Source organism: Mesocricetus auratus, unplaced genomic scaffold (assembly GCF_017639785.1).
Source record: "Mesocricetus auratus isolate SY011 unplaced genomic scaffold, BCM_Maur_2.0 Super-Scaffold_2245, whole genome shotgun sequence".
In the NCBI taxonomy this organism is placed as follows: Eukaryota; Metazoa; Chordata; class Mammalia; order Rodentia; family Cricetidae; genus Mesocricetus; species Mesocricetus auratus.
In genome coordinates this window covers 23214004-23239810 of record NW_024429180.1, presented here as the reverse complement: position 1 = coordinate 23239810, position 25807 = coordinate 23214004, and the positions used below count along the sequence as shown (strand labels likewise).

Here is a 25807-nt window from a genome sequence, read left to right as displayed (position 1 = left end):
GTGCTCCTGCAAGCTCCCAGCTTCCTCCTCTCTTGGCAAATGCATTCCTTTTCTTTTCTTTTTTTTTTTTTTTGGTGTATGTAGGGAGATAACATTTCAGATAACTCTCCAGAGATTAATTATCATGAATTAGCCCAATTCAGTTTATGCTGCTATGTTTTTATTATTTTAGAGTTAAATATTGGCTTAGTTACAAATCTATAAACTCTCACCAGAATTCTGTATTTAATTTCCAGCAAGACTGGTATACAGATAATAGGTCCTCATGTGTACTTAAGAAAATTGTAATTATCTCTCTGTGCCTGAAAAAACAAATGGCCAATGATATGTTGATTTCAGAGGGAACCAGTGTCCTGACTGACCAGTTTGGAGAACAGTATTCATCATTGTGTATTTATTGCCTAACATGGCTCCTCATGTCAGTCAAAGAGATTCTCAGTAATCAATTTGAATCAAGTATTAGTTTCCATTCAAAGTATATGTTTAGGGGAGTTGGTAAATCTCTAACCTAGAGTATTCATATGCCTAATACTTCCATGACTACAAAAAAAGTGTTAAGACTTGCATATAAAAGATAGGCATGACTAAATTATTTACTGGTATTTAAAAGTCACTTGGAAGGTTATTCTGATCTTTCTTTTCATACTAAAATCTCTATGGGAAAGGGAACTTTATGAATATGCTGGTGGAAAACCCAAAGATAAGGATATATAAATCCTCCCAAATTTCCTGGTGCATTTCAAACAAGCATAGAAGAGGTAAAGGAAAATGATCTATTACACTATATAACATGAACCTATGTTATGAGCAGAAAAAAATTACTGGAGTAGTTTCCAGGGTCTTCTCTGTTTATATAATTCACTTAGCCAATCAGTCAGCTGGCTCGGAGTTCCCTACTAGATACTAGTAGACATAGCCTATTAGATAAGTCTTCCCTGAAAACACAGCAACTGGTTCACTGTTAACAACAAACCAGAAGCACAAAGAGTATTGTCTGAATTTGGTTTTTCAACAAAAGCATAACCTAGGAATCAGGAAAAAAATGTTGTATGTTCTAGTTTAGGACTTGAAAAAAATTCACAATTACACAATGCTGGATTTGTGGTAATGATGTCAGATCTCTAAAAGCTCATCCCAGGTAGGATCCAGTTACAAAGCTTGACAATTTGTTTGATCCGTTTCTAAAGAATTTACCAAAATGTTTGTGCATGTAATCATATGAGGAGGAAAGTGAACAGGTGAGGTGTCCATGAAGAGGGCATTTATAGCAGCCAAAAGTGTTCATTTGACCCTCTGAATAATGCACATGATCATTACAGCACAAGTAAGAGAATTAAACACAGACAGTATGAAATGGTGGATTCCAAAACCAACCTTGCCCATAATTATACCTAAGACCATTCCAGACCCTGAGTGTTCTTCCCTCACCTTGCCATTATGGTTTTGAGTTCAGAGGTTAGTCACCCGGATCTAACCCTAGCTTTCTCACTGAAACAGAAGGGTCAGGAGCAAGACAGCAGATAAGACACGTAAAGAACCATGGGCTTTGGTGTCTGGAGACCTTGCTGTGAACACTGGATCATTGCGGGCAACTTTCTTGAAGTCTTTAGTTCTGAAATAACTAAAAAAATACGAATTTTATAGATTTTTGAGAAGATTAAGGAAATAAAACACATGAAGACCTAGAAAATTACGGAAGACTGACTTAGCATTGTGAGGATTGTCCAATATACCAACAGTAATCCCAGCTCCACCACCCAGCTAAGATATCGTTCATTTATTCAAACGGTATTCACTGAGCACTGCTGTGGTTTGTCATCCATAGGCCTATTTGAGCGCAGTCTCCAGTTGGTGCTGCTGTTTCAAAACCTTCTGGAACTTGCTCGAATTATGTTATTGGAGGGAGCGGGCCGAGGAAGGTGAAGGGAGGGAAGGGGAGAAGTCTGTTTTATAGCGTGTCCTCACTTCCTAGCCCTTCTTTGCTTCTGGTGTGTGGATGCAACGAGTCCAGCTCTCTTGAGCTCCTGCTGCTGTACCTTCCCTATCATGGCAGACTATATGCTTCCAGACTGTAAGCCAAGACTCAACCTTTTGTCCCTTTCATTGCCTTGTGTCAGGTAACAGCAATAAGAAAAGTAACCACTGTGGGCTTATGCTGTAAGTTCAGCACTGAAATGGACTTCAGAGTGTTCCTAAGGCGGTGCACAGGTAGAAAGCAAATAAACATTAAGGAAAATATATTGTTTTGTTGGATTGAAAAAAAAGTGCCTTTATTTAAAATCGGGGATTAAGTATGTACTTAACCACGAGGGTTAAGGGAAAGCAGGAAGGGGCATTCGAGAAAAGAACAGTAGTGCCCTAGGGCAGCCATAGGCTTCTCAAGAGACTCAGCAAGGTACCAAACTGACTAGGAAGTTACTTGACATTCCATGCCAAAGTCAAATACTCCTGTTTCTGTAGGATGGATGATGAAAAAAATGGCTTGAAAAGGGAAGGAAAAAGCAATAGGGTTTCCATTCCAAGCATGGGCAACCCACTGTCAACTTCTCCCCAGCCATTTATGTGCTAATCTAGGCCTTTGCTTAAGTTGCTCAGATCTCAATACTACACAAAGGGACCAGAAAGGGAGGGAAGCAAAGGACTCTGGCCATTGTCCCGCCCTTGTCGTTCTGGAAAGTATTTTAGTTTTATTTTATTTTTTCCTGTTTCATCTCCACTATAGGATTTCTTAAAAGAGAAAAGTTTAGTTGAAATCAAAATGTATGTATCTACCCAACTTTTTAAAGGTTTCTTTAGTGTGTGTGTGTGTGTGTGTGTGTGTGTGTGTGTGTTCACAAATGTGTAGGTACATGCATTTGTACATGTGGATGCGGAGACTAGAGGGACACATGAGATGTCTTCCTCTGTCACATGCCACCTGATTTGCATGAGACAGGATCTCTTACTGAACTGGAAGTCAGCATTTCACCTAGACTGGCTGACCAGTGCTCCTGGACCAGAATGCCTCTGTCCTCAGTGTTAGGCTTGCAGAACTATACTGCCTGGTTGTTTACCTAGGTGCTGGAATTTGAACAAAGGTTTTCCTCCTTATACAGTGAGTCATCTCCAAAGTCCACAGTTTCCTCTTCAAATGTTAGGATCCAGTGCTACAAGAAACTATGAACTGTACCAGTCAATGCAACTTTACTGTGAATTAACACACAGTGTTCTCCATTTTAGCTAGCATCTGAGATGAAAGCTTTCTTTAGAGAGAACAGGTTTCATTTCTTCCATACAGAACTGGATGTTCTAGTCCTTCAATGTGGTAGGCAGAATAAGAACCTTCAAATATGTCCATGTCCCACTCCTAAGAACCTGTGAATAAGCTACTTCACATGGCAAAAGCAATTTTTGCAAACATGATTTGGAAATGGGGAGATTATCCTAAATTACACAGTTGGATTTCCAGAGTCACTTGAGTTCTTAAAAATGGAGAACCTTTTTCAACTGAGACCAGAAAAATAAAAGCAGCTGTTGGGTAAGGGGCAAGGAGGTGCTGGACTTACAGTTTGGGGAAGAAGTTCATGAGCCCAAGGACATGTCACTCTTCAGAAGTCGGGAAAGGCAAGAAAATGGATTCTCCATGCAACCTTAGAAGGGATGTAGTTATGCCAACATCTTGATTCCGTGCCAGCAATTGCAATTAAAATAAATACATACAATTGTCAAAATTGGTTGGGGAAGAGATAGAAAACTCAGGCACCAGAGGACAAGGAAGTAAGGGCATAGGGCAAGGAGGGAGACTGGTCAAGCCAGAGAAGCTGGAAGACAACCAATTCAATGACCCAGATTGGTCCAGAGACTCCGTAGCATGAGCACCGTGATGCTGTCAGTGGGCAAGAGCAGACACTGGAGCTATAATATAATGCTTGTTGGCTCACTTGAACAAAACAGAAGTTCAGTTTCCCTGGGCATTTCTTCTCTAACTCTGTCATTATCACAATGATGTTTATCATCATCCCATAAGTTCTCATGCATGGGTTATCACCATCATTGTCATTCTTTTTTATTCGTTAGTCCTCATTAGAATATCAGTTCTTCTATTCTAGGTTAGATTGTGAGGCCTGAGAACAAAGGACCTATGGATATCCATACATCACTGCATTCTTGGTCTCACTTCCTGTAGAATAAATAGGGCCCTTTCCCAGTGGTCTGTTTAGCCTGCATCTACTTCGGGCTCTACTGTCCTCCTACCTCTGTGCTTACAGGTGTTGCAGGTAACACAGCTGTGCTATGAAGACAGGAAGTGTGTTGTCTAGCCTTTTGTAGCCAAGGAATTGATTGTTTTTTGTATTAGCTAATTAATTTATTAAAGTTCATTTTGCCTTGTCCATTGGGTTAACCTTAATTTTCAGAGACGTGCACCAGAGAGTCTTAACTTTGAAAAAGATTATGGAACAAGGTTGAGAGTCCCAATAGAAGGATAAGAAAAATATCTGGTTTTATTCATTGAATCTGCTTAATATACAAAGACCTGAAAACTGTAAGAAAATTCATCCTAAGGGGAGCCAAGGGGCAGTGGATTGGACCAGCCAAAGGTCATTTATAAAAAGAATGGGTGGAGATGGGCTGCACACTGAGATTAATGACTTTAAGTTTAGAAGCTTTGGGGTTTGGATTTTCCCCTTTGTTGTCCTAAAGTACCTTCTTTCCCCAGCAGGCTCATCTGAAAGTGGGTGGAATCTTGACAAATCCTGTTGTGTTTCGTGCTTTTCAATACCTCTCCTTCTCTCCTCCCAAGACATATCTTTACACTGATGAAATCAGGCAAAAAGATTTATGAGCCTCAGTTCTTACGAGTGCCAGCTGGTCAAGGGGAGGTATAAAGTCTTCCTGTTTCATCTGCTTCCTCCTTTGCTCTGCCTGGAGCATGACGCCTGCTTCTCCTAGTGTGACACAGGAAGCCCCGACAGGCCATTAAACAGGATCATGACACCTAGATGTATACACGAGAATTATGTTTACTGCCCTTTCCTTTTCCATCCTTTTTCTCCATTTTCTGTTTCTTCTGATAGGTGTCTCCTACCTGCCCTTGGATTGTGGACCTGACATCTCCCCCAATTCAGCTCTTGGTCTGTATCTCTTCTAATACCCAGAGGCTAAGCAGGACTTCTGGAACCGCTCCTCCCCTTGCTTCCTAGACAGGACTTGACATTCGTTCCTGGCTTTCCAGCTGAGGACCTGCCATTTCCAAGTTTCAGTCTCATTTGTTTGGCATGTGACAGGCTGTATGTACCACAATGTGACTGCTTCCTGCCTGTTTTAAACTTCGGTGATAATGAAGGGTGAAGTATTCATCTCTGAAGTCCATCTTCCTTTCTTCTAAACAGTTTTCTCCTTGGAAAGAGAATACCAAGTGGCAGAGGCTAAAGGCTGGGTAGAGAGTGAAGAGAGCTATTGCCTAGTTGGGATAGCATCTGAGAACTACCAGATGATGTTCACAACAATGTGGATGTACCTCACGCAACTGAACTTTGTACCTAGCCATGGTTAAATTGGTATTAAAGAGTTAGATTGTGTATCCTTGATTTACTTATTTGTTTTTAAGATCACTGAGGGTGTGTCCCATTTCAGAAGAAATCACCCTGCCAGACTGATGAGTGGAAAGGACATGCTCCATTCCATTTTCTGCTCCAAAATCCATTTAATACTTTTGTCCTTGGACAGATGACATATCACATACTAAATTGATAAGAACAAATAATACACTTGATTGCAGCCAAAAGGCCAAGAAGTCAAGTACACACTTCATTTTTCCAAAAGGTAACTTGACACATTGTTCTCTCCCAGGACCTGGTCTACTTGCCTCTTCTGATGTTAACTTGGTTGCTAACTCACAGGGACTTTTCCATTTTAACTCTTTTAGAAAGAAATGCTGCCAGTTGGATATGGTGTGGCAAGCCTCTAATCCCAGCACTTTGCAGAGGCAGGTGGATCTTTGATTTTGAGGCCAGCCTGCTCTACAGAGTGAGTTCGAAAATAGCCAGGACTACACAAAGAAACTCTGTCTCAAAAACAAAGCTAAACAGAAAGCAAAGGGAAATGGAACAAAATGCTACCACTGCACCTGTCTTTGGGTAGCCAGAATCATGATTTCCTACCTCACAAGTCTCACCCAGCCCTTTGGAGATTCCCATACCATGAGGAACTGCTGAACATCAACTAAACACTGCTAAACATTGGCAGAAATCCAAAGATGAATCATACATAAGTCATTTCTTACTGAAGTTCATACTTGTAAACAATAACAACAGATCAGTCATTTACTAAGGTCCTTCATGCTAGGAAGTGTACTGTTATATACATATAATTTATCTCATTGGCTGAATAGTTGGATAACGTAAGTAATTTTTCTCTAGTCTTTGGCAATGCCATATGCTTATTTGGAAAGTAAGTTTGGGACTCAGCTCCACTAAAAATGGGATTGGTGTCTGCTGTGACTTCAGTGCCAAGCAGAGTGCTAAGGAATGCTGCACACGACAGCCTGTCTTCATTTTAAAGATAAGGAAACTGAGGATCAGCCAGGTTTAAAGAATTTACACAGACAACTTAGCTAATAAGACACAGAGACAGCATCTGAAACTGAGGTCTGGTGGACTCAAGGCTGTGTGAATCTTTCTGTTACCTCACAGAGCTGTCCCATACAGCTGTCACGAAACCTGGAACAAATTTAGTGTGTTAGAAATTCTGCATGGTATAGTGTTGGAAGAAAGGAGGGATATAGCTCTGTCTGGAGATGGTCAGATATGAAGAGAAATATAAGAAAGAGGGACAGTGTGAGCAAAGGTTCACAGAATGTGTTTTGTTCATGGTTGGTGAGCATAGAGTTAACTGTACCATCACAAATGGGAGGCAGAGAAACATGGATGAGCTTTGAAGACCTATAATCCATGAAATAAGGCAGACATATAACAATGTATTTCGTGGCATTACTTACATGAGCTTTGCACAATAGGCAAACCTGCAGAGACAGAAAGAGGTTACCAAGGGCTGGCTAATATTCTGGAAATAGATAATGATAATGGTTTCGATAATGTTGTGAGTGACCTAATGCTACTGAATGGTAGACTTAAAAATGGAGGAAATGGCATATTGTATATTAGGAATGTTCGACCATGATTGGAAACAAACTTGACAAAAATCATTTAAATTATTTCTCAAATCTGTATTCTCATCATATATTAATAAATGCAAAAGCATTTATCATAAAGGCCACCAGGCTCAGATGATTCATGAGCCCTCAAAACATGCTAGTGTTAATCAAAATGTTCTATGCATGCAAAATATACATTGGGTTTTGAAAGCTTACTAGTTAGTGTATAAAATATTTCATTAATGGTGTTGTATATTAGAAATAGTTTAAAATGATAGCATTTGGGATATGCTAAGTTAACAAAATATAGTTATTTTTTAATAAAGGAAAAGGCAGAGAAAGGGACAGGGGAAATGAAGGTTGAGGGTTGGAGTGGAGATGGGAGAAGAGATCAGACTGGATAATGCAGAAAGCCACCAAACCTTCAAACCCCCAATGTTTCTCTATATTGGATTTCAAGATCCACTGGGCAGACAACGATAAGATTTTGTAAACAAAAAAATTACAAGGCCAACAGTTGTGCTTTAGTATACTCATCTAGAGAAGTCTATAAAACTTGAGGAAGGTCAGGAGCTTGAACAAATGGGATAAACTTTCTCCCTAGTTCTGGCTCCCTTTAGGCCAATATTGGTCTTGACATTGGAAATGTCCTCAACAAAATCTAGGACTCAGTGGCATGCTTGCCTGGGACTCTTTGTTTTTTAAATAATTTTAGCATGATATTATTTTACCTTTCCCCCTTAATAGTCTGTAGGTTTAGAACACAATTTGAAGCTCATTTTCCAGAGAGGAATCCAATTTGGCTCTTCTTATTTCTGTTCAGATATTATATGATTTTATTTTTTATTGCAACTCTTTAGAATGGTTCACAGATGTTGCTGCTAAAATAGATCCTTCTGGAACTATTTGGTTTGAGAAAAATTTCTGTTGCCATGGATTAAACTAATGGGAGACCTCATGTTTAAAATTCAAGGCTGCATTCACATTATAAAACTAACAGTATTTTCTTAAATGTATGTAACCCAGGCATATGGGGTTGTGCTCTGTGCATACTTAAGCCCATCTCTCCTTAATTAACCAGGATAATACCTTAGCAAGCAAACTAATGCCTCTACTTAGTTAGTTATGTGGGGAAATGTGGTCACTAGAAAAATATGATTTAAATTTCGCACACAAACATGTTAAAACTTAGCAAAATGTATTATGTAGATATAATTTAACAAACTACTATTAGATTTAATCATCAACTAAGCATCGGCTGAGCTTTATATAGACTGCTGATGTGTGTGGGGTGCATATAAATGTGCCTCTGGTCTGCTGGTCCAGTGTTTTCCTTTTTATTATGATCATCACAGCCACCAAGCTTGTCTTCATTGTCTCTCATATGATGCCTGGGTCACTAGCACACCTGCACCTCCAGTTATGACCCATCTATTAAGCAGTTTGCCCCTTTCAACCAGACACCTGTCATCCTAGATGTCTAAACCTGTTTTATCGGCAGCACCACTGATCCATTATCTAATGCCCAAGGTAGGATATGTCTGTCCACCAGCAGCTTCCAAACTATGCCCCCAGGGACACTGAGTCCCACAAAAATCATAACTGAAATTTTACCCTCTATATCATGTTTCATTGGATATTTACACTAGAAAACTTTGAGAGCTCATAGATGTCCTTCAGTGGAGTGCACGATTATTGACTGTTTTGTTTAGCCCATGTTTTGTTGATGTTAACCATCTTGCATAACATCATTTAACATTCTGAAAGACTGGAGTTTGCAAAGACACTTTTCTAATGACGACTATAGAGGATTTCTCGTTCTTATGTCCTACCTGCTCCATAAGATGTATTAGTGCCTTGTGTAATGATACTGAAGAGAATATTTTGAGGCAGACCTACAGGCTCCACCTCTTCTCTTCACTTGTCATCATAGTGCCTCCTCAGTTTCCTGAGTTTTTGTAAGGTTTGTAAGGTTGCTGTTCCTTTAAGGATGTCCAAAGCACTTCACATACTAATACTCAGGACAAAATACCCTTGTAAAAGGTGCTTAGTGTTACTGTTATCGCTAAAACATCTCCCTTGAAGTCTTCAAGACTTAGGTATGCATCATTTCATTTGTTTTCTTCACAACAGATTTCAGCAATTTATACTCAGTAGCTTAGTTATTTATAAATTTGCTCAGTGTTCTCTTGTACATTATCCAATTAGCTCAATAAGTACTTCATTTACTCTGTTCACATACTCTGTAATTCATTCACCACACTGCCATTTAATTATTTTTAAACACAAATCTAATGATGTCGTTCCCATGCTCAAGAACGGTTAATGATCTCCCATTATCTATGTAATAGAGGGAAGTAACTCCTCATCATGGAGACACACCCCAGTCCGCACTTCGCATGATGCAGTTTTATGATCTAGCCACTCTGCCACACTCTTCCAATATATGAAACACAATGAGTTGTTAGAGCCCCGGGTTTTGTCAATACACATTTTTTGACATTATTGTTTTTGCATTTGCTTTGCCTTGAAAACTCTTTCTTGCCTTTTCCACTTGATTAAAAAGTAACTGCTCACCTTTTCAGGCCTATTCCATATTTTACCTGCTACATGAAAATGTTTTCTCTTGATCTTCATTTTAGAAATAAATGTTGTATATACTTAGGATTATGCTATATTTTAAATAATAAGTTACATAGATACTATTGTCTGTTTTGAATAGTGAACTCTACGGGAGGAGATGTTTTACTGGTTCATCTATGCTGTGCGAACCAAGTACAAAATCTTGCATAAAGTAGGAACCCACATAAATATTTATTAACTGCATTTACCTCTATAGAAGGCAACTTAAGCAAATAGTACTCCTTAAGAGTAAGTTGATTGCTAATTTTCTCCTTGTCAAAGATCCTGCTCATTACAAAGGATTCACAATAGGACTCCTTTTAAAAAGGAACAGATTCTGTATCTAAATAAAAACACAATCACATGGAAATCTTGCAACACTCGCCCACAAAACACACCTGTATGCACAGACTTTCCCAGGAGTCTGTCTTGTACATTTATGCTCCTATAGTTATTATGTTTTTAGTAGGACTCTCTCAAACTAAATATGCAGTCCAATTAGTGTCCTGGCCCTAGAAGAACTTGGTATCTTCACTTTTCCGATGGAGATTTCCTGGTTGGTTCTCAGTGGAGTGATCTTATCTGTAGCCTTACTCCCTAATCTAAGTTCACTTGCAGGTCAGGTGTCCCAGTTTGTTTCTGATTCAATGACCTCATCTCCTTCAAGGGAGCTAGCTACCTTTCCTTCAAAGAGCTGCTGTTGGAAAATCACACAGGAGACATACCCACCATAGAGGAAATTTTCCAGACCCAAAGGGCAGCATCCCTGCTGTGCATTGTTCTCAACACCTCCTGTCCTGGATGGAGATCAGTCTTAGAAATACTGGCTAGTAGGAGGAGGAACACTCCTCCTCCATAGACCTTCTACTTTCCTACATCTAATTAATCGGTTTCCCGAAACTTAAGTGTTGACCCTTGAGGCAGGATTCTTTTTCTTTTTCTCTTTAAACTTTGTGAGTCCCACAAGACTTGTCAGATAGAAGTTTACAGATGTCTCTGTGGCATGATAATCGCAGAACATCACCACACAGAATCCTTTTTGCTCGTCCTAATTTTCCTGATTTATTGTTTTGCCAATTGCGATGCTCCAGACCTCTTAGCTGGTCCTACTTCCCATGAGTTGGATAGATTGATTCTATTTTGTCAGTTAATAATAAACTATTATCTATCCTTGCTACACCTTTGCCAAGAGCTTTTTCCAGAAACTACTTTATAGTTATTATCTAATCTTTATAAAACCATGAAGGAAGTGTTCCCATCTAACAGATGGTAAATGATTAAGGAACAGAGAGTTACAGGACCTGCTCAAGGTGACAGGGCAGTTCAGTGATGAAATAATACCAAGTGTTCATTTTCCATGGGTCAATCAGCAAATCTCATAGCATTGTCTGAGTCGATTGTCAGGTATATTTGTTCTACTTTTCTCACAAATGATACAGTGGCTCAATAAAACCAAGGTGTATATGTGTATGAGATAAAGTTAGAAAGCATTCTATAGAGAATTACCTGCAGATTCTAGTTTTGTTTTTAATCATATCTTGTCATTATACACAAATTGTGAAACAGTTGATTAATTATGAAGGCAGTAATTTTCATAGGTATAATGGTATACAGAGATATTAGAACTTTTCCAGAAATTCTATGAATTGCCAAAACTACTTTTAAGGGTATAATTTAACATTTTCAGTTAATTAAAAATATTTCACTACAATGTGTTCATATTCATTTTAGTGTTATATGCTACTTTATATTAATTTGTCATGTGTAGAAACTAGATGGTAGTGACTGCACATTTTTAGTATATTTTCAAGTTTCATATAACTCTTTTGTTGGTCATATTGATACTATTTGTAGTTATAAGTAAATGGTAAATGCTAAATTTTTTCACTTTTCTTTCTACAAATTGAATTTTAATAATATTCAATATACTTCCTTTTGTTAGAAGAATAAATTACAGTAATTCATTTCTTTCCTATTCTGCCAGTACTTAATAAAGTTTGGTTATTCAGCTAGATATTGAGCCAAACAGAATATAATTTTCACTACAAAATTTAGCCTCCATGAACAGGAGGATTAGTCATTCCTAACAGATCCCTAATAGATCATCTAAATGCCAAGAAATCAATAGGTGTTACATAAATGTTTACTCCCAGGAAGGTGAGGAAGTTATGTATACATTTCTCTCATGATAATCCACATGCATCTGACATTACAATGCAAAAAAAATGATTGGGATAAAGAATTTTTAATTATTTTCAGGTGCATTTTTATACTGTCTAAACTTGTAACTACATTACTCCCTACCCACATGGAAGACTGCTTTGATGTAATAAGATCATTGTTCAGTTTTGGTTGTCCAAGGAGATTCGAAAGGAAAAGTCACTGTGAAACAAATGAACTTAAATAACTCAATCCAAGACTATTAGATTTTTCTGCTCATTCTTACCCTCTTTATATTGTACATCCACTGACCTGACTAATTATAGAGAATGCTGTCGCTATGCTTTCTTTCTCTCTCTCTCCTGGATCCACCAAAGGCTATGTTACAACCCTCTTTGATGGCATATGTAATTAATACAGCTGAATTTCATATTTCTACAGAAAGTAAATTGAAGTATTGTGTACCATTTCCAGGCCAAATTCTACAATATTTCATATAGGGTCCCTCTTCTGTGATAACTGGGATTAAACAAACTGTAGGTGAACCTTGCAAACTACATGTTAAAGATAGCAAAGCAAAATGTTTGACCATGCTATTGAATTACTGTATACAGCATAAAGTAGATTATCTTTCAAGGTGCCTGCCATCAATTCCTTCCTTGCTTATGGGAAAATGCTATTCTTCATCAAGATGTGGAACCTATTTCCCCCCACCCTTTTTAAGTATAGGTTGGCTTTCTTGACCTGATTGCTCATTCTGAAACTACTTATAAGTGTTGTCTAGGCTTTCTAGAACTCAGCCACACTGCTGTATTAGGAAGTCTAATGAATGGTGTGAGTGAACCCCAAAGGCCATATCTACCTCTCAGATCTATATGTCCACTCAAGCCCAGAGTAGAATGACCAAAGCCCTTATGTTTCTGTGTGTTCTAGGAATAGGCATGGAGTACCTAAGAATGAAGACAGACATTTTATTGGAATGGCCCTTTGCTAAGGTTTGAATACAAAGTGTTCCCCCATAACTGGTGAGTTGAAGACTTGGTCTACAGTGTAGTAGTTCTCAGGGATGATGGACAGAGTCACAGCCCTTGGCCTTGGTGGACAGTTTAGGAGGTGGAAGTTTAAAGTGAGTGCTTCGTCCTTGGCTGCCTCGCCCCACACGTCCACTCCACATGTCCAGCCTCATCACATGACCTGAAACCACAGAAACAATGAGCCCAAATAAACCTTTCCTTATTTACAGCCATCATCTAAGAAGCCACAATATAAAGATTGGCAGGCACAGATTTAGAGTTACAACCATATCGGAAAAATAAGTGAGAGGAACCATGTATTAAGATATCACAGGTAGGCCCTATCAAATTGAGAGTGCCGCCTATAAATTACCTAAGCATTAAGCCTTGACAGCAAAAAAGTCCAGGATTTTCAGGGAGACCAAACTTGGATCAGCCAGTAATACGTCTGTTTTCAAGATATAGCTTAAACCGGTTGAAACTTACATGGCTGTTTCCTGAAACTGCCATTCAGGAAGCAAATGAGAGGTTAATTAAAGAAGAGTTTATGAACTTTATCCAAATGGTACTGAGAATTTGTCTAAAGAGACTAAGCCGTTTGATAAGAAGAAAACACTGTTTTGGTCTAGAATATCTTATCACTATCTAGCACTGGGAGGATCTAGGATTAGTCTAAGTAAACAACAACACAGGTTTCTAAGCATTGTAGTGTACAGCTTGATTACACTTCCAATGAATGTGTGGGTATATATTAGAGTCATTCCTAGTTTCTAGATAAGCAAACCAAATCATCAAAGTGAGAATTTAGCCAGGATACAGGAGACACTAACCTCTTTTCAAGCTGAAGGTGGTTTGTTTTTGTTTTTCTCTTTCATTTTTGTTTTTCCTGTGCTCTGTTGCCTCCTGGCCCCGTGGTCTGTGTTTATTATCCTGATTGTGGCTTAGATCTCAGATGTAAGCTCTAAGACTGGTTTTGAGATCAAAATGTAATTATAGTGGGGGAGGGAGTGGAGGTAGAGCAAATGGTATTTCCAAAGGGTTTTTCAGAACACATGCATGCATGCATGCTACACATGAGTGTGAGTGCACGCGCGCGCACACCCACGCACACATTCATGTGCACGCACACACACACACATACCACCTGTACAGTAAATACATTCTTACGTATCTACACACATGGGCGAACATTGCAGAGTACCTCTGTGTGCACAGCATTTTGTCATCATCTATAAAGAATTTATTTCCATACCTGTAGGACTATGGACAGTTATTGATTTTTGTTGGACTCAGGGTACTACTTGTTCTTGTACCTGGTGAAAGAATGTTGACATGAACCGTGGCTTGTTTGCCAAATACTCTTGTCAAGTGAGGCCACCACTTCTGGGTAGAAGTGAAGGACTCACCTTGCCCTCGGTGAGGCACATTAAGGAAGTTCAGTACAGGCTAAAGGAGAGGATCGAAGACCTGCCTCTGGGAATCAACAGTCATGTCTTGTAACATCATGTTGATTAGCTTTCCCAAGCAGCTTGTTAAAACTGTGGGCATGCTTCATAAGAATTTTATGGTGGTGGTGGCCTCCACAGAATGAAGGGACTCTGGATATGTGGTGCTATGATAATCCAAGAGTGTTCCAGCTATCCTTGGCTATGTGGAGAAGTGAGGAGTGGTAGCAGCCTTCCAGAAGATAGAAGGTGCCGCTACAAAGAAGAGCTAGTATTTGTGGCTACTCATTCCACACACCAGAGGGAACCTTGAGGAGGAGCAGAGAAAAGTGGTCTCTGAGGGCTGGGGAGAGGGCTCAGCTGATAAAAACAGATTCCATGCAAGTATGAGAACCTGAGTCTGAGGTCCCCCTCCCCACACACACATGAAGAACTAGCTGAAAAGTGGTTGAGTCACATGTACTGCCAGTGCATGGGAATCAGATGTATGACACCCAGAATCTTCCTCTGTATTTTCGGCACACATGTCTGAATGCACCATCCCACATGCATGCACACACAACCAATTCCACACACACACTTTTTAAAAAGTGGTTCCTATGAAGGACTTTTTCTCCCCCACGAGTCTTAGGGAAGTTAGTCCACTTTCTACTTATCATTAGCTTGGAGGAAAAATAAAGCTTATAAAACATTAGTGCAGTCTCTAGAGGAAGTGAGATGACTTAGTGGGTAAAGGTGCTTGCCACAGTAGCCCTGATGACCTGAGTTTAATCCATGAAAGACATGTAAAGGTGGAAAGGAGAAAATTGGTTCCTGAACGTTGCCCTGTGACCTCCACATGAGTAGTATTGTGGCCAATGTGCCCACTCCCCCGTCATACATAGGTACATTATTAATAAAAAACAAATAAAATATATTTTTAATTAGTGGATTTAGAAACCCAGAAACCTCAAATTAGGGGTTTTGTCAACAGAGTGCCCACAGTCTCCCAGTCTTTTGAAAGTGTGGTACATAGGCCGTGGGCAGTAGTGGGCAGTGAGAAAGCCATTGCCAGTGTGACCTAACACTACACTCAGAAAGCAGGGCATCACTGGGTATTACGCCTTTCCATTTGGTGCGTAAATTAGAAAACTGATGACTTTGAAGGTCTTATCTCGAACAAATTTCCAGAGCTTGTGAAAAAATTTTAAACAATAATCGTAAAACAAAGTGACAGACAGCTTGCACCCAATTCTTTGCGGAAGTACTAGTTGTCATGGAAACTTTGTCAAAGACCAGCATGTATGAGCAGAATGTTCTTCTAACCTAATGGGTCATGCTCGATTTCTAAATGTCCAGGAGGTCTGAAATCCATCTGCTAGAAGGACCTTATGCATCTGTGAACATGGCTCTCAAGTACAGTGACAACTTTTCAATTATATCAAAGGTCCCTTCTCAAATGTACGCATTGTGTGTATTATCTTTTTGTCATTGTGCATTTCATGTTGCTGGTTATTCTCCCAGACTCATTCTTTTCAGATTCATATTCTTTATTTTATTGAAAGAATCATATTTTCATACAATATATTCTGAACCCACTTTCCTCAACTCCTTTCAAGTTCTCTCCACCCATCCAACTCCTCATTCTCTCTCTCTCTCTGTCTCTGTCTCTGTCTCTCTCTTCTCTTTTCTCTCTCTCTCTCAAAAACAAAAAAACATACAATGCTAATTTCAATTAAAAGATGCAAATACTCTTTGATTGGTAGTCTAAGCAGTTTGCAGACCTCTCTCAATATTTCTTTTTGTATTTAATGTCATTTGACTCATCAGATTACTTTTTAAATGTTAAATTCAAGAACAAGAGAAAATTCCTTTTCACAGTCCCTTAATTACATAGTAAGCAACGAATGAGAATGAAATCTGAAATGTTTTTGTTATTATTTCTGTTTAGAAAGTACTTTAGTTAAATAAATTCCAGTCCATATTTTTATGAGAAATAAAGAAATTAGAAATAATAGCTCTTTTGAGGAGTCATGCTTGAATTTGTTAAGTGTTTGACTTCTAAGATTCTCACATCTCTTATTCATCAGAGTTAATTGCCAAAGACAAATGTTCTCTAGAAAGAATGTTTTTAAAATAGCAAAAGTGAACATATTTAGTCATTTTCACTTAACTTCTATGTTAAATTTCCTTTCACACAACCAGCAACAAATTACAAATTATGTGTAGAATGAAACAAGACTTGGCCTAAATTATTTCTCTTGGTATTTTATACCTCAATGACCATGGAAGAAACTGACAACATTGTTCAGCTATTCTGATTACAAATAGTTGTAAATCTCCAATAAGGATGTGAGTTACAGAAGAGTAGTTTTGGAGGTAAACAGAGATACAAGATTAGGATCTTTCTAAGTAGGCAGGAGCACTTGGTTCTATACAGAAATGTACCTTACCAGCTATGGTTGCCAGAGTGAAGGAACACTTCAATCATTTCCCAGTGATCTCCTCTTAGCTTCTCACCTTATTTTCCATCCAGTTTTCCTATGTTGGACATAGCATCTCTTTTGTCACTGTGTAATCTATACTTCTTAAAAAGTAAGAAATGACAATGGTCACACTATTGGACTGTCAAGGAAGGAAACATAGCAGCAGTGAAGTGACAGAGTGGTATGTAATAAAATGTAAATGTAAAAAGATCCCTGAATTTAGAAATCTAGAAGACCTGGCACAGAGATAAAGATATCTTAGGTCAACTACCTTCTTAAAAAAAGCCAAATGAATGGTTTTTGAAATTGGTAGCTATAAAATGAAGGTCAAGATTTTATGAGAGTTCTACATGTCTACATGTAAACTATCTTTTTGATGACTATGTGCATCAAAATTAAGACATATAATAAAAACTTTTAGCAAACAACATTTAAAATAACTTTACTTATTTATAAAAATTGTTGATTGACACAAGACTTTTATTAGTTCATAGAACTCAAAGGTCTTATCCACCCATGTAGTTTATATTGCTATAAAGAAATACAACTGATCAAAATAAGTACAAATACAAGTTGATGATGAGTGTTATATAGAAAAATGAAGTGAGATAAGGTCTCATAAAGTTGCATTTGAACTTATGTTTGAAGAAGTTAAGAGATTAAGATGAAAACTTGGGGGAAATATTCCAAGTGGACAATAGAACAGATGTAGAGGTACTGAGGTAGGGAATGCTTGGCACATTTAGATAGAAGTTCTGAGTAAAAGAGATAAGAGACAATGCAGAAGTGTGCTTTAAAGGGTCATCAAATGATAAGTCATAAGGGATTTTATTTTGCAGTGCTGGGAATTGAACTTTGGACCTAACACATGTTTGACAATTGCCTCATCAGTAAATTATATTCCCCAACGCTTAAGAAGGGTCTTATAGGTCACATGTCCCAATTATCTATTTACATATAATAGACTGTTCTTGACATGTAAGGTTTAAAATACTAAGTTTATTTTGCTTTCATATTTGTGTTTTTTTCAGTGATTTGCAGACATAGTGCCTGTTTGCTCATTGTGTCAGAGGAAGTTTAACAAGGAGCTGGATTACCCACTTAAATAGAAACTTCATCACATGACTGCCATTGGTAGTATCTATAATCTGGAACTCTAGGACACAAGACTTTTTATAATCTCTATAGGTTCTTAGGACTTATAACAAGGTGATACCTGGTTTCCAATTGTGATCTTTCCAAAGCACAAGGAAGAAACACATGGCAGCTTTGTGATCAACACTGGAAGTCAGTCTTGTGTCCTCTACTGATTGCCAGTATAAACATCATGAAGAGAGGAGAAACAGAAGCTCTATTTCTTGGTTGTAGAATGACAAAGCTCTAGAAAAATGCAAGACGCAAGAGGAGACATTTTTTGGCTCGCCTTGGAAAATACAATTTGCACATCAAAATAAAGGCTTTGGAATTTTCCTTCTGGTGAAATGAACGACAATGGTAGTATTCTGTGCAAGAAGTCACTTAAATTTCCAATAGCTCATTCAGCTTTTTTGTTGTTGTTGTTGTTAAAAGTAGACTGTGAGAACAAGAACCAAAATGGGACCAAATGTTGAGTCTCCTGTAACAGAGTAGAAAGTGAAAGTAATTTGTACCAGATTTGTTACAGAAGAGCTGATTCAGAGTAGGGAGAATGTCAATATATTATGAAGGAAAGGCCAAAAGTAGATTAGTAGTAGGGAAGAGAAGAAATACCAAGTGTCTCCTTCCTGTTTTTACCAGATGAATGCTCTTCCAAAAACTAACTTGAAAATTGAGCAAAAATACAAACATAATACCTCTGTGAAGGCAGAGGAAAGTTCCAATACTGCCACGAACTAGGAAAAAGTTGTTAAACAATACAGGAAAGTAAACCAATAACTTCATGGTTCCTTTCCCTTGGAGATATTTTTTGGTTTATATGTAAGACATATCTCAGAGCTAAAAAGTTGAGCAAAAATATGAGTTTAACTGGCAAAGGAGCTGAATGGTGTTTTTAGTAATTTCCAGGGGCTAATGAGACCAAAGTTGAGTTCAAGGCTATGTGAATTTCCAAGATTAGAAGGAACATGATCTCAAAGGATAAAAGTGCAAAAATACGTTCTTTTTAAGGGATTTAGTTGTTTGATGCTGATTTCCGTTTCAGGAAGATTGCCAAGAAGCCTGTACACTGAGAAGACTAGTAGACTAAAAATTCAGATGAGCTCTCAACAGTGTAGCTCTTTGGATAGACAGAATTTGAGGTCTAGGGATTAACAGGGATGGGCAAATGGTTAACACCCAGGATTTATACCAAGAGCCTAGAAGGATTACACCCCAGGCTTAAGGAAAGACAGAAACGGATGAGTCTTCACAAAGAAGACGCTGCTCACCAGATGATTTTCTTGATGCCAATGTCGATTAGCATGATCAGATCCTATCCTATTACCTGCTAGAAGGAAAGACACATTCTCTAGACATCCCAGAAACTGTCTTAACATTTCTCATAAATGCACCCATGGTTGTGCTAGCTCCCTTGGGTTATTGTGACCAAATACTTAGCAGAAACAATTTATAAGAGGAAGGTTTATTTTGACTCATGGTTTCAGAGGAATTTCAGTCCATCATGGCAGGAAAGACCAGGAGACTTCATTCTATGGGAACTAGACAGGATTTCTCTGTATTGTTTTGGTGGCTGTCCTGGAACTCGCTCTGTAGACCAGGCTGACCTCAAATCCACAGAGATCTGCCTTTTCACAGAGATTCCTTACATTACATAGTAACAGGAAGCAGAGACAGGAGGCTAGAACTAGAGGCAAGTATAGCTCTCAAAGCCCAACCTCTAGAAAGCTACTTCTTTTAGCCAGGCGCCACCTCCTAGAAGGTCCACAGCCATCAAAATAGAACACAGTCTAGGGACCAACCATTCAAATAATGGCATGAGACATATTTCAGATTTAAGTAATAACAAAAACAGCCAAATTTTATGAAGGAAAACAATAAGAAAACAGTAGAAATTGAATTATGGTTTATTATGAGTATATAAAACAACCGGGCTTAATGCATCCAAGTAAGGACAGGAGATTTCAGAAAAAAAACTTAGTCATACAAATTCTGAAATTGTGTTATTGTTGAATTCTAATTTTACTGAACAGAACCCAAGGAACCCAGCGACAGAGAGAGAGGAGCGAAGAGCAAATTGGCAAAGAATGGGCTGGCAAAACCAGCAGAGACAGCTGATCCGAACAGGGGAGAGCTCTTGGACACCAGACTGACAGCTGGGAGGCCAGCATGGGACCGATCCAGACCCCCTGAATGTGAGAGTCAATGAGGAGGCCTGGGCTACCTATGGGGTCCTGTGCAGTGGATCAGTGTTTATCCCTCGAATACTAACAGACATCGTGTGTCCATAATACAAAGAGGATTGCTCTCTCTGCCTGGACTCTTAGGGAAGTGCCTGGACCCTACCCTGAATGAAATGATAGACTCTAGATATCCCCTATGCGTAAGGAATTGGCAATAGGGTGGGAGGATGGGGGGGATGGTGGGGGGGTGCGGGAGGAGGGGAGGGAGAGGGAACTGGGATTGGCATGTAAAACAAGCTATTTAAAATTAAAAAAAAATGTTAAAAAAATTTCTGAAATTGAGCCGGCCGGTGGTGGCGCAAGCCTTTAATCCCAGCACTCCGGAGGAAGAGGCAGGCGGATCTCTGTGAGTTCGAGGCTGGGCTGGACCAACAGCCTCCAAAACAATACAGAGAAACCCTGTCTAGTAAAAGCAAAAAAAATTGCTGAAATTGAAAAGCATACCAAATTTAACAAAAACTTAATATAGAAATATAACTTGACACACTTGGTTAAAAAGCCATGTTAAATTAAATAAAAAAGATTAGTGAACTAGTAACCAGATAAGAAAAAATGTTGAAAAGTAGGGGAAGAAGAGTAGAAGGGAAATGGAGAGAGTGAAAAGAGAGAAAAAGAGAGAGATAAGAAGCATGTCATACAATGTCAAGATATTTAACCTATATGTAATTAAACTTCCAAAAATAAGAATAATAGAAAACAGTGTGAAAACAAAGGTATATAATTTTCTAAGACAAACTCTCCCATTGTTTCAAAAGATACTACAACCACGTGGAGTCATAGCATAGTGAAATAACTAAATCCCTAGAACACTGAAACATTAGCTATAAGGAAGTCACATACTAAAACAATAAGAACACCTCTGAGTTTTCAACAGAAATGATAGAAGCCAAAAGCCAGTGGAATGGCATCTTTGCTGAAACAAAATAATGAATGGCTTACACTTCTATATATTAGGCAGATATTCCTCTAAACAAAGAGATTGGCACGGCAGTTAAGAACTGCTGTTTCATGAAAGCTGCACTCTGCTCCTATCACCCACATTGGGCAACTGTGTTCCTGCTCTTATCTCCGCCAAAATAACACTGTACCTACCGGCTTATATCACAACCCTTGGCTTTTTACATGATTCTCAGTGATCTGAACTCAAGTCTTCATGCTTGTAAAACAAGCATGTTGCCACTTAAGCCATTTTTCCAGTCTCCAACTACACTCTGTGTTCTCTAATAGGACACAAGATTCCATACAGAATTGGGGAAAATGGTCACATATTAAAATTTGTTCAACAAGGTCATTAGACAGTAACACTCATTTTAAGGACTGTAATGCTTCTTAGGAATGCATCTCCTTTAAAACCTTCCCATACTCATCTCTTCAAGGGGCTCAAGAGACTAAATGAAGAAGGAAAAGGCAAGGAAAGAGAGAGAGAGAGAGAGAGAGAGAGTGCTTATCTTTCCAACTCACAAAACAGCCTTCCACAACACACATTTAATGACTACAGAGTTCCCTGAAATTTATGTTTAGCACCAAATCTTTGCTGATGACACTTAACCAAAATATTTACCATTTTGTGCCACTCACAAGGTGAAAAGAAAGAACCAGCTCTTACTAGTGTCCTCTGACCATCAAACCACACATAGTCACACATTTATCCTTGGGCTCCTCTTTAGTAGGATATTTCTGTATCAAACACATGCCTGCTTTGGGATTCTATTTCTAGCCACTAGACCTCCAGGAAACAACATGCTTATGGAGTATAAAATGGAGTTCAGAAATACCCTTTAAAAAAGCATATTTATTCACATTTCCACAAATGGTATGTGAGTGGTTGCTTTTTGGCATTCACCAATGCCTGCATCATATTCTGATCTTTGCTAATTTAGATTTCTTCACCAAATTTAAAGTTCTTTGAATTCCAATTTGGAGTTTCCATATCTTGCTCATTCTATTCAAACATCCCTACATCTAGAAAGTCTTGGATGCTCACACAGTTATATTGGCTGTACCCTGACCACTTTTGGATGCTTGCAAGCACAGTAGGCAGTTGTCTTTATATGTGCCTTCATTCTTGAGCTCAGTTTCCCATTAGGCCTGCTTTCCATTTGTTATCTCAGGCATTTCTATGTTACATCAAGTAATGCGACAAACTTTTGTTTTTGAGTGTTGTTTTTATGGAATAGTCCTCCAGAACAATTTTATTGCAAAGATGGTAAGCATGATTACCTTTAACTTTATTTTTCACCATTCACATAATAATACTGGCTTTGATGTGTGATAAATACAATTTGTCATGCTCTGCAAGCACCATTCTCTTACCAGTTTACTCACAGATTTTAACTAAAAAGTGCTTAGTTTTATTGAAGACATTTAAGCATTTACGTAGCAAATATGCTTCAGTTTCCTTCATTATTGAAATGTGGGGAATGCTATTAATATATGTAACAACAATAATTATAGAACAAGAGGTCGTGAATCTGACCAAGAATGAGGTATACAGGAAGAGTTAGAGGAAAGAAATGGAGAACTATCTACATACAGTATTCATACATTAAATTATCAAAAAATAATAAGGTTTTGACAGTTCCTAAGGCTAAGACCCCACTAAATTTCTAAAATAAATGCTTAAAAACCCAGTACACTTTTAATGTTCTTGTGAATTTGCTAATTTTTACTGATTATTTCATATTTTTTAATACCACTTCTTTCTGTCTTCATCAAGTTAGTAGACTCTGCTAGCCAGGAGTGATGAATGAACTAACAAGTCCATAGCTTTACGTAATCTATAATGGCTTGAATAGTAAGAACATAACTTATTATAAAAAGATTTTTCTAATTGTTTACCACAGGAACTCTGGGAGGAGTGGGAGAGGGAATAATTATTTGGCCACTTTATTGATTCTTCCTGTGGTTATTTGCATTTTTGTTGTACTTGTTTTAAATTTTCCCTGTTTCCACTTTCTCAGTTTATGTATTTCTTAGTAAAGTTATATATTTCATCAAATATTAAATAGATTGTAGAGAATTCTAGCAGCATTGCTTTCTAATTTGTGTGTGGTTTAGGGACTAAAACTGAGGTTTGATGCATTCTAGGCACTCTCTAGTTACAGCATCTTTTTCATTTATCATATTAAATATTTAGACTTCTCATGTTTTTCCTTGGTTAGAACTGACAGATTTTGCCTGTCATTTTCACAAGTCTTTATTTACAAGTGCTCACTTATTTTTACATTTTTTACTCTCTGGTTCTATTTTCCTGGGTTTGGCTCTCTGGCTTACATTTGAGTTTACTTTGTTGCAAGTTATTTTAGCTTCATGAATCTCAATTTATATTCAAGTAAAATTTTAAATTTATTTTGTGGCGTTAGGAGTTAACTCGGGGCCCTGTGTGTTAGGCAAGCGCTCTGTTACTGAACTTCGTCCCCTACTTCAGTTTTTTCATCTTTATCAAGTACGGTGTTTAATGTCTGAATATGTCTATCTTGTTTATGGCCTGTATGTATCCAACATTTATTGGAGAGTTACACATAGATAAGTTCAAATATCAGTTTTTGATAAATGCATCAAAAAATCCCTCAAATTCAAAACTGTGACTGTTCACGAACTTGAAAACAGGGTGAGATAATTGCCCCAGACAGGCGGCTTCCTGTGTTTTTGTTTTAAAAAGAATGTTGCACTGGAGTGGCCTTTTACGTAAGACATACAAAAAACTAAAATAATATACAACAGTTTCCATGGATTTCTGCATATTGATTCTTGTTTTTAAATGTGAGGGACCATTTTGCTTGTTCCATTTTATAGTTCCAGATGCATTTCATCATTTACAGAAGTTAGGGTAGAAGGTCATGTAGAAACCACCACGGAGGTGTGCTGCCTACTGGCTTGCTCTGCTTCATGTGCGGTTAATTTTTCTATACAATACCTACTTATGGCTGCTGCTGCCCTCAGTGCAATCAGCCCTCCCCCATTGACCATTACTTAAGATATGGCTGCCCGCACCACATGCCAATGCCAGGAGGATGCTCTGTAGCGCCATCCTGTTCTTAGCTGTTTCGAATGGGACTCTACTGACCTTTCTTCTGGTGATTCTGCTTACATACTGGTACTCTTTCAATATCCTGTAGAAGGTCATTCATACTCAAAATGACTTCTAGAAGCACAGCAAGATTATTAAAATATGGCACTGACGATAATGAGATTGACAACTACCTTGTATGTCGTTCTAGAGCCTTCATCCAGTGGCTGATGGAAGCAGAGGCGGACACCCACAGCTAAACACTAAACTGAACTCCTGGAACCCAGTTGCAGAGAGGGAGGAGTGACGAGCAAACGGGTCAAGAATGGGCCAGTGAGACCCAGAGAAACAGCTGACCCCAACAAGTGGGAGCTCATGGACCCCAGACTGATGGCTGAGAGGCCAGCATGGGACTTATCAAGACCCCCTAAATTTGGGTGTCAGTGAGGAGGCATCGGCAATCTATGGGACCTCGGGTAGTATATCAGAATTTATCCCTGGCATAACGAATGGACTTTGGGTCCACAATGAGGGATGCTCTTCAGCCTAGACACACCGGGGAGGACCTAGGCTCTGCCCCAGACATGACAGTCTTTGAACATCCCCTATGCAGGGCCTCACCCTTTCTGGGGAGCATAGTGGGGATTGGGTGGGGGATTGGGGGACTAGGGGATGGGGTAGGAGGGGAGAGAGAGGGAGTTGGGATTGACATGTGAAGCAAGCTTGTTTCTAATTTAAATAAACAAATATATATATATATATATATATATATATATATATAGAGAGAGAGAGAGAGAGAGAGAGAGAGAGAGAGAGAGAGAGAAAGAGAGAGAGAGAGTGTGTGTGTGTGTAGATAGAAATGGGGCTGGAAAGATGGCTCAACAGTTCAGCACACAAGCTGTTATTCCAGAAGATCCAGGTTTGATTGCCAGTACCAACACCCACATGGTTACCCACAACTGTCTATAACTCCAGTTCCAGAGGATCCAGAGTCATCCTCAGGCCTCTACCAACACAATATGTGGTACACTCAGGTGTAGAGGCAAATCACTCATACATATTGAAAAATTAAAAACAATGAAAACAAAACTTTTAACTTATATTATTTTTAGTTGACTATGATTAGGAAATGTTAGTGTGTGTCTGCACAAGGACAGGAGTAATTTACAAGGATTTTCCCCAGGAATTTCCATTTTATTCTTAAGAATATAGAAAATATTTTATTTTCCAGGGCATTACCAGAAATTTGGGAGCATCACATCAGAGTTGCCACATGTTACTGTGGACATTAGAGTCTCCTGCTAGTTTTTCTTTTGTCTCATTATAATTATAATTATCCTCAAAATAATTTAAGAATGGACTCAAAAGGCAGGTTGGGGTGACTAGTAACAAACAAATAAAAATCAAGAAAGCAAAGCTGTAATCTTGTCAGCTGCCCAGAAGAGGAAGGAGACAAAGAAGAGCTCAGCCAGCATGGAGGTCAGCCACATGGCAGACAAGTAGTAATACGATGGATGGTTTAAAGAAATAATAATAATAATAATAATAAAGATGATTATGATAATAATAAACCCAAAGTACCTG

The 25807-nt window shown here is 38.5% G+C and overlaps 1 non-coding gene across 1 annotated transcript; it reads right to left on the bottom strand.

The window, feature by feature from the left end:
- Window positions 1-5594: 5594 nt before the first annotated feature.
- LOC121138781 lies at window positions 5595-5778 on the bottom strand. Its single transcript, XR_005875647.1, has one exon. It is a non-coding gene; the product is annotated as a U2 spliceosomal RNA (small nuclear RNA).
- Window positions 5779-25807: the final 20029 nt, after the last annotated feature.